This window comes from Python bivittatus, unplaced genomic scaffold (genome assembly GCF_059951505.1).
Source record: "Python bivittatus isolate LINGU-HERP-01145 unplaced genomic scaffold, Pbiv_v1 ctg000850_np1212, whole genome shotgun sequence".
NCBI classification, from domain to species: domain Eukaryota; kingdom Metazoa; phylum Chordata; class Lepidosauria; order Squamata; family Pythonidae; genus Python; species Python bivittatus.
In genome coordinates, this window is record NW_028277112.1 from 5,950,881 (window position 1) to 5,961,150 (window position 10,270).

Consider the following 10,270-nt stretch of genomic DNA (forward strand, 5'->3'; position numbering starts at 1 on the left):
CCTTCGGCTCCTGCTCGTTTCGCAGTGTTGCCTACTCTTCCCGCGAACTCGGCGTCCTTTGGGGTCTCCATCCCCGTTCCCCTTCCAGAGGAAAGTGGCCAGTGGCATGGAGAAAACCGCCTCTCCAAGTAAGCGGCCAAGTCCTGCATTTTATTCTTCAAGATGGGAAGCAGGCAGGGCAGAACCCAGCTGGCAGTGGTTGGGTGGGTGAAAGTTGAAAGCCCGGGTGGCGGCGGCGGGACGGAAGAAATGGGCTTGCGGGAGGCTGAGCCGGGGCTCTCACACCTCCCTGCGCTGCTCTGTCTGGGGCTGCACCCTTTGTGCACCCCGGCAGAGGAGCTTAGCTGTGCGCATGCGCGGTGATGCGAAGGATTTCTGCTTTCGCTGGGCGGGAGGGATCTTGGGCCAAGGAAAGGGAAGCGGGGTTAGGATGTAAAGGTCGCTGCCATAGGCCTGGGATGGGGACAGCCGGCTTCAAAGCTTTACTGGGCTGCGAAGAAAAGGTGAGGCCTTCTCTCCCTTGCACACACCCTGCAGAGTTGCTCTGGGCCTTGTGTGCTCTTGGCCAAAGAGGCTGGCTTGGGCCACTTTCAATTCATTGCCATCCAGGAGGGTTTACTTGCCAGGGAATCTAAGAAAAGGCTTTCTTAGTATATGGGCCCCTCCAAAAAAGCTGCCAAGGCTAACACTAGTTCAAGCTTACCATGTTGTGCACCTACAGTTGCTCTATCTGGTACAGAGTGTTTTGTGAACACAAATTATAGCCAGCAGTGCCTCTCTAATGTTTCAGGCAAGAATTTTCTCAACCCTGCTTAAAATGTCTGGGATTGACTCAGATCCAGGTGCAAGCCTGGGGCGTCTGCAGGGTATGGTCAAAAAAGTCAAGATGGTAGGTGTGATGGAAGCTCTGCCCATTTTTATACATCGCATGTAAACCCTGAGGATCCCCAGCTCCTGTAATGGTATGGAATGGATGCCCTGTCCTGAAGGCTACGAACCTGGGAAGGAGCACCTTGGTGCTACTCTGAGGGGCAATTTCAAAGCCCCCAGTACAGGATCCCCCTCTTGGCAACAGAGCGCTGCTTGGCTTCCCTGTGATCCATTAGAAGTGGGATCTGGGAACTGCCAGAGCTCAGTGGAAGGGCAAGAGGTGAGAAAGGGCCACTGGGACAGGTTGGAGCAGAAAAGCCCTAAACATCTGACCTGTGAATAAGGCATGGCTGAGTCATGGCTGAGAATAAGAAGATGGAGAGAAGCTGTAGAGAGAGGCAGATTTTACTTAGGATCTTTTGAAAAATAATCTCCATACCTTCTGGGTACATTTTATTTTGCTCTTTAGTAATGCACAGTGGCTCAGGTAGACGTGAGGATTTCAAAGCAAAGCAAAAAATTCATGGCAGCCACATTCCTGGAGCTCCAGAAGGCTGCCTATCCTCACTCTGCTCCCAACAGCGCCCTCAACCGGGTTTTTGGCCCAGTGAAGATACTCAACCTGGGGTAGGAAGGAGAGTGAGATTGAGGTTCCTTCTTTTCACTGGACCTGCTACCTTCCAGGGCCTCAGTTATGAGTGCTGCCCAATTTCCAAATCAATGGATGCTGATTTGAGTTGGGCTGCAGTTCTGATAGGAGACAGGCCTTCTGTCGGAATATAGGCGTGCATGATAGCTTTATATGTTTATTACTTCCTGCTTGCTGCTTTAGCACCTGCTAAAAGAAAGAGCCTGTGCCTATGTGCCTGGCTCGATTCAAACAGCCCAGGTGCTACCTGTGTTGGCAGGACAAGCTGAGCTATGAGCCAGCCAACCTGCTCCCTTTAGGCTCCGGTGTTGTGCAAAGCCAGTCCCTGTAATTAATTCAGAGTTTGTTTTGTCAGGCCTGAACATTGTGTTAACTGAATAAACCATGGTTAAGTGGGAAAGTGTAATGTAGGAACAACAACAACAACAAAAATATGACCCATGTACCTGGGCACACACATATATAAGGAGGTGGAAGCTAAGAAGTATGTGAACAATGCATGTAAAAATGGGTGTCTCAAGCTGCCATCATCTGCTACACTTTGATGCGGGGGGGCGGGGGGGTGTTGCTGCTTTGCTATAATCCGGCTCTTCCCTGGGAAGGATGGTTGTCTGCGCGCAAGTGGGGGAGCTGTGACTCCCCCGTGTGTTCCCATACCACAAGATTCCACTGATGCTTATGACCATTGCAAACGCTCCTGGAGATTTACTACCAAGACAGTCACTTCCCTGGAAGTAAATCCCATTCAAACCAATGGCATTTTAGAGAAGTAGAGAATTGTCTTGCAGGGCACTGGCTGCATCTCTCCAGAAAGGCAAGGTATCTCTGCAAACTGGGGAATGGGCAGGGATCAGATTTATCACGTCCAACACAGGCACTGCTGCAGTTTGAGGGAAGTTGCACGTTTAAGGATCGCTGAAGAGCTGATGGATTATTTCCCAGAAAAGAGGCATAGGAGGCTGCCATTGTTAATCCCGTCATGGCAAAGGGAGACGTGGGTCAGCCCAGGAACCATTGTGAAAAGTTCAGTGAATTCTTAATTTGAAGGACTTCACTATGATATTTTGCAGCCAGATTCATGCATATTAATTTGGAGGTAAATTTCTTTTCCATGGATTTATGATTTCGTAAATATACATAGAATCACAGTCTTGAAAAACCTTTGGATAAGTGCTGTTCCTGAAGGACCACTTAGGAATTTCAGCAATTCTGAACCAAAAATTTCAGAAAAATAATAAAAAAAATAGAAATCAATGTGCAACCTGAAAAGAAAGAGGTAATAACTAATGTCTCACACTTATAATTTACTTTAATGATCAATATTTGTCTACTGATATGATCAAAGTGTTTTTAAATAGATATACAGGGCAGAGAGATAATTTCAATTCAGACTAGTGTAAATTGTACAAAAGTTCTTTTATAACTTTTAATCATGTATTTATGATTTTAATTTGATGTAAGTCATCCAGAGTCCCCCATTGTGGGGAGATGGGCGGGGACAAGTCCAATAAATAAAACAAATAAATTGATTAAGGCCTAAAACATTGATTTCCTTACTATTGAATTCAGTGGGCTGAGGTTACACGTATTGCATTGTAAAGCTGCAATTCTATTAGCAGTTACCTAGAAGTAAATCTATTGAACAAGTGGACTTACTTCTAAGCCAGGCTGTATGGTGTGTTGAAATTGCTATCTGCTGTTAGTGCTGTTAGTGCTAATGCAGATAGTCATATCTGATTATGACTATCTATCTATCTATCTATCTATCTATCTATCTATCTATCTATCTATCTATCTATCAATCAATCAATCAATCAATCAATCAATCATCCAGCTGAGGCTGCAACTCTGTTTTCAGGAGTGACCCTGGACAGAATGAGTGAGGATTGGACCGGTGAGGAAGCATTTTCTAACAATAGAATCAGCCCAACCAATTCAATTGCCCCCCCCTTTTTTTTTTTCTGTTTTCCTCTCGAACTTGGACTTGTCTGGGCATTGGGAGGGATTATAAGTGAATACAACCAACACACAATACTCTGAATTTCTCTGCAACTCAGAAGGAGAGCCACATTCGAAGTATTTCCCTGCTGCGGTTCAAGTCCCAAGGATAGGCTTGGGTAAGTGTCAACGTTCTTAGATTGAACGCGCAGAAGTCCCTAAGGCGGATGTGAGATTTGGCGCCGATTTGAAAGATGGGAAGAACGGAGGGGAGAGAATAAGCATCGCCATCAGGTCCAGCTCTGGCTGAACTGGAGTCTCTTTGCAAGCAAGGGCGGAAAGTCGCAGCTTTGCGGGACGGGACTTCGGGAAGCGCCTGGACGAGGGTTTCGCTCTTGACCTCGGGCTGCTGGACATGCTCCGGGTTGGAAGGAAGCTGACTTCTGCCGCTCGAGCTGCCTCGCAAGCCCGGCTGAGTCTGCCCGGAGCAGCGCTCCGATGCCGACCCGATGCCGTTGGCGCCCTGGCTGGGAAGCGCGGCTGGGAAGTGTAGTCCAGTACCTCCTGAACGCACGCCGTTGGGGAAGACTAGATGGCGCGACGCGGCAACTTTTTTCCAAGCGATGAAGGCGCCTGCTGGCTGAGTGGCCTGGACGCCTGGCCGCGCTGGAGAAGATAAACTGGACGAAACCTAGATCTGACTGAGCTAATATAAGTTCAACTAAACTTAAGTTATCGGCACGCACAGGCTGCGGCGCCTTCTGTTATGCTGAATATTCCTGAGCGAAGGATGCACTTGGGCCGCCTTGCTTTTGAGTAACCTCAGTGAAATCAGGGAGAGGTGGGCGATTTTTCTTCCTAGCTCGCGGATGGAACGCCCATTCACACGCATCCCGCTCCGGGAACGTAGGAGGGCGGTTCCGATCGTGAGGAATGATCTCGGGACAGCCAAGGGAAGGGGGTTCAGATTCTCTTCTCTTGAGCGGGTTCCTTGTCTTTTCAAGGGGGCTTCCAGGTGAGACTTTGACTGCCTTAGGCTGCAACACCAGTGTGGGCACCAGACCGTATTCCAATTTTCAAAAGATTGCTCTGAATTAGGATTTATGGCCTGGGCGGTGGGGGCAGGATAGTGTGCAGGATAGTATCCCAATAACCTGAAGATTGAAAATTATACAGCTTAACATTAATCATACCGGAATACTGGGGGAATTAATCATACTGACTTTGGGTCAAATGCTCTGGAGTGAATCTATTTTGGATTGCAGACAAACTTCAACTTGGCATGCAGCTACTTTATAGCTCTGATTTTTGTGGGGGTGGGAGGGAGAGGAAGCAGCACCAACAGGTTCTGTTTGTTGGGACGTGTGTGCACAAGGAACGTATGGCCTCAAGCACTCACATAAATACTTTGCCAGGCACGCTCTCGATTTTAGGATTGAAAAATAATCTTTTGCCTCTTGTTACTTTTTTGCCCACCAAAAAGTTTTTTGCTCGCCAGTGAGTTCTGTAATCACAACAAGGATAACTTCAAATGCATTCTACATGATATATCTGTACAATATTCCTGTAACTGAGTTGTTGGTTAATAAAAGTTCACAGAACCCATCTGTGCAAATGTATCTGGTATCAGGCAAAAACTTGGGGGACATGAGATTTTATCACTAGTAGGCAAAAAAGAAACAAGAGCCCATCTTTCCTCTATGGAAACAACTGACAGGAACCCAGAGGATTATTCACCTTTCACTCCAGATCATTTTCTCCCCTTTCTTCTTCTGGCAACATTTCAAAACTTGCTCCTTCCCAGGGTCATAAACAGTATCCTCAGAAAATGACCTAGTGGGCTTTCCAGAGTTTGCTTTGTCAGACTGCAATCCCCCTGGAGAATAGATGGGGACCCTTGACAGGAAGTTTTGCTCCTTCATAAAATATTTATTTGTTAAACCAATCACTTTTCTCTTTGTCTCCTTGCTTTTTTCTTTTGAAGACTATGTGTGGAACAGTGAGGTTTAAGCCTAGACAGAAAGTTATCCTAGGCTACAGGATCTAATGGAATTCATTTTGCTGAATTTATCTGCAGCAGGTTTTTATCCTGCTCTTCATTTGAAATAATAATAACAACAACAACAACAACAACAATAATAATAATAATAATAATAGCATCAGCATCAATAAGGCTGGTAGCAGTCTTGCAATCTAAAAATCAATGGCATAAAAAGAAAAAGGAATAAAAAGGGGAAAGGAGGGACCCTGAATGCTCCCTGCTGCTCATCGAGCCATGGCAGCAACTTTTCCACCATGGAGGAGGAAGCGAGCAATGAAAATCTGATAATAACTGGAGAATGGAGACTAAACACGATTTGAAAACTTTTACCTAGTAATTCCCATAAATAATGGCTAGTGCAGACATGCTACATATATTTAGTTTCTAATTTTAAACCTTTATTGGCTTTCCCACAGAATCATAAGAAATCTGGTAGCACATTTCCAACTAATATATTTTATTAAAAAGCTTTTGTGAGCTGCAACTTATGTCTTTTATTAACATTAATTAACATTTTACTAGCAAAAGACTCCTGATTTCTTGCACCATAGTCTAACAGTGCAGTCTCCTCCTACACAGATGGCCCATGGTCCTGCTCTGTCCCCTTCTTTCTAAGCCCTCCCAACCTAGGGTTTTTTAAAATGTATTTTTGTAAATCAGTTCTGCAAACCTGTTTTTAGCACAGTCCTGTTCTTGTTACATTTTTTTTAAAAACCCTGGAAATAGGAATTTGCTATTAGTATATTAGATCTAGGGTATTTACAAGAGCCAGAGTGAAAAGCTGAAATTCAGTGGTAGAGAAACACAGTGGCCCTGTTCCCGTGGTATGCTTACTCATAGTTAACCATGGGTTAATTAATTAATCTAATGTTCTGGAGTCACATGACTTTCTAAACCAAACATAGGCTGGGTTTGTGAAAATACAGTTGGCTAGCTTGTAGTTCATGTCTCGTGTGAACGCAGCCCGAAAATCCCAGACTGAGACACTGGCACCCACCAGCTCAGCAGTGTCCATAACAAACTATGACGACATCACATGTGTGATGATGTCATCCTAACATTGCAATTACATATTTGTGTCACAACATTTTATGCAAGTATGGAAGTGGTGGCATTTGCATGATTACATGTGTGATTACTTCAGGACTGCTCTTGTTTCCCCCCCAAATATTCATGTAGTAGCTTCAGTGAGGAAAGTCTTCTATCTGAAACCTTCAGTATTCTAATCCTTTCATTGAGCTAAATGGCCCAATGATTGCTGCCTCATAGGAACTATCTGCCTATATTTTTAAATTCCAGATTGAGAGGAGATGAAGAATCATGATGAAGAAGTGATGTTATCCTCATGGTTTAATGGTGGATAACCTTAAAGTGTATATCTAGCAACTCTGAAAAATCCAGTTCTACCCATGGTTGTAGGGAAATGGTCTTTTCATTGGTCCAGATAGGCCAAAAAGCTTGCATAAATGTTTATGCCATATCACAAAGACTGCATTCGCACAGCACCCTAAAGTACAAGCCATCCAGTAATGATGTAACCTAGTGTGTTGCATGAATCCAGTCTATATGGTTATACTGTATATGGTGACTGGGTTGGGTAAACAAAGTTGAGCTGAACCTCTGTATTTCATGGAAACATCCTTGTAGTTTTCATGGCAACAATATGGGAGTGGTTTGCCATTGCCTTTTTTCCAGAATGTCTGTTTGATTTCTTAGTCCAGCCTGGGGTTTTTAGAAGTCTTCCTTCTAGAAGGCTTCTGTTTTGTTGCCCAAGGCAAAGATCTGGGAATCCTCTTACTGTACTGTACCTGGTAGTGGAATTACATTCTTCATTGTGCCAGGGCAGCAAGCTAATTTAGGAGGGCAGGATTCATTTAGGGGCTCACCTCAAGCAAACAGTATGGCTGTGGGGTTCAGGAAGACCAGGCTGGTGGAGGCTACATTGTTTGAGCTTCTGAGTTTAAGTACCTTAATTGCTGGCTGGACAGAAATTGAAGAGGAGTTCATAATGAACACACAGAGGCATTTTAAGGCAATAAGGAATCTCCTGGGACTTGTTACATGGAGTCCTGGAATTCTGTGTGGGATATGACTTGCTCCAAGATCTGAATGAGTTATACATTAGATCAGTGTTTCTCAACCTTGGCAACTTTAAAACGTGTGGACTTCAACTCCCAGAATTCCCCAGTCAGCAGGGCTGGCTGGGGAATTCTGGGAGTTGAAGTCCACACATTTTAAAGTTGCCAAAGTTGAGAAACATTGCATTAGATCTTAGGATTCAAGTGGCCTGAGGCCTAAGAGACCCCCTCCCCCAGGCCTCAGCCATGGAACCACGCTGGCAATGCTTCTGTCTCTGTCATAGGGGCAAGTCAGGCTCACCCACAACAGCTGTCACAGTAACCTGCACTGTTTCATCATTGCTACATGCAGAACAAACCAAGAACTGGAAAGTTGTGGCCCTGGTTTATCTAATCCCCTGCCTTTTCATTTTTGATACAGTTTTAACCAGAATGAAGACATTGGTTTAAATGGGATTGCAGCTTTCAAATCACATGACATCCTGCCCTGTACTCTGTGGTTAGGTGCACTCTGAACAGGAATTCGCACAACACCAAGGTTTAATGAATATGAAATCATTTTTATGTAGGGTGCAGCCTTATTGATTCCTCTTTCATGCTGGAAGAATAGTAGTTCGAGAGCTAAAGCTCCTTTCATTCATTTCCAATTTCTCCACTTTAAGGATCTTTTTGATCGATGCACCACATTTCAATCCTGTCAGTTAATAAACCAAAAAAGCACACACTGTATACTTTGTGGGCTTGGAAATAGTTGCTTTGAAATCACTGTTGGATAACATCCACACCCACACACCAAATGGCATGTATGATTGGGAAGGGCATAGCTGGGACCTAGGCAGACATAACTTTCACAGCTACTGTATTAATTTAGGTTCAAAGAAGTGACTCTCAGGAGAGGGGAATGGCGTCAAGGGGAACAGAAAGTGGGAGACAGCAGGAACAGTTGTTCTATTAGAGCTCGACCTCAGCCGAGGGAGACCCCGAGGGGATTATACCGAGACAGGAATTGCAAGGGATAAACGCAGACACAACTGGCATCAAAAGCAGGTGACGTGAGCACTGCCCGGGCCTATCAGGCCTGACGTCTAGGTGGAGCTTCTCTCCTTCCTTCCTTCCTTCCTTCCTTCCTTCCTTCCTAGGGCGGCTGGCTCGGCATCTACCCCCCAGCCAGCACAGGGAATTTGGTTGACTTGCGGCATACCGTTGTCTTATTCCTGAGACAAGCTGGTGTTTGCTTTAAAGCCTGAGGGCGTACCTTAAGCTGCACCCCGCCCCCGCCCCCGCCCCCGCCCCCGCCCCTAAGCAGGCACGTTTCGCTTTCTCGTCCGCCAAGGGAGGGAAAGCCGAGTGTTGCGTGCATCCAAAGTAGGAAAAGTAGCTGGCGTCGGATGGGGCTCGACGCTTGTTCTTCCCCTGATTGGTGCATAATCTCTCCAGAGCGAAGTCCGAGAGGCGGGAGCAATCTGGACAGAGAAGGCGTGGCTCTGCATGCAAATGAGGAGGCGGGGCCTTTGGCCAACGCAAGGCGTCCTCTATGTCCGCGCAGCAGTGCCGCCTGCCTTCGGGGCTGTGGGTGGCGGCGGTCGCCCCAGCGCCTCGCCCCCCACACCTTCCTGACCGCTCAGCAGAGGACTGCTCTTTTCCCTCTGCCCCGCTTTTTGCTGTTACACCTCAGCCCCCTCTTCCTCCCAACACGCAGCGTCCCCCCGAAATAGCGGGGCTGCTCCTTCCGTCCAGATGTACCCGCGGACGGGGCACCGGAGACCTCCCCTCCCCTATTCTGGCAGGCGGCGCGCAGAGGCTGCACGTCTGGATAGATCAGCTCAGCGGACCCGACCCGTCTCGTCCTCGACTCGACGTGAAGCGAAAGAAGAGTGTCCTCCTGTTGAAAATCGGGGCTGAGCTTAACATTCGGGCCCGGGCAACTCTACTACGCGGGCGAAGTTATTTTTCTTGGGGAGACGGGCTTCGTTTTACAGAATGTCTTTCCTGCCTGAAAGGGGGAAAAATTGTGCCACCGATTTTCGACAGTACCAGATGGTCAGAGGAGGCTTGGAAAGGGCAAAGAAGGGACGCAAAATGCTCGCCCGTTACAGAAGCAGACGAGGATCCAACTCCATTGAGCCTTGGAGAAGAATGGGGGAGGGGGGAGAAACATTACGACGCAGCTCAAAAGCTCTTTTTGTGCACTTTAGGCAGAGAGAGAGAAAGAGGGAGGGAGGGAGAGAGAAGTTGGAGGGGGCTCAGTTAAAGTGAAAAAAATGCTAAGCTACTTTACAGTGGTTCCATATTGCCAGGGATTACGTTTCATTGAATTCAGTGGGGTTACTTCGGAGGAGATTCTGGAAGATTCTCTTTGGATAAATATTCGAATGTATCCTTGGGGTTATTTTAAACCAGGCTTCCTTAATGTGATGCACTGGATTTCAGTTCCCATAGTTCTCAGCCAGCATGACAAACAGAAATGGGTGTATGGGAGGATGTGCAATACACAATACACCTAGACAACTCGGACTGTCTAGAGTTGGGCTAATGCATCATGTTACATATAAAATGACACTCAGCCCAATTATTTAAATACATAACTAAATCTTGACAACATGGAGTACTGAGTACTGTAGTCTTTTCATTATACCAATGGACAGTCACTTTATAGTTGGAAACTGAGCACATATCATTGCTCCAAGATTGAAG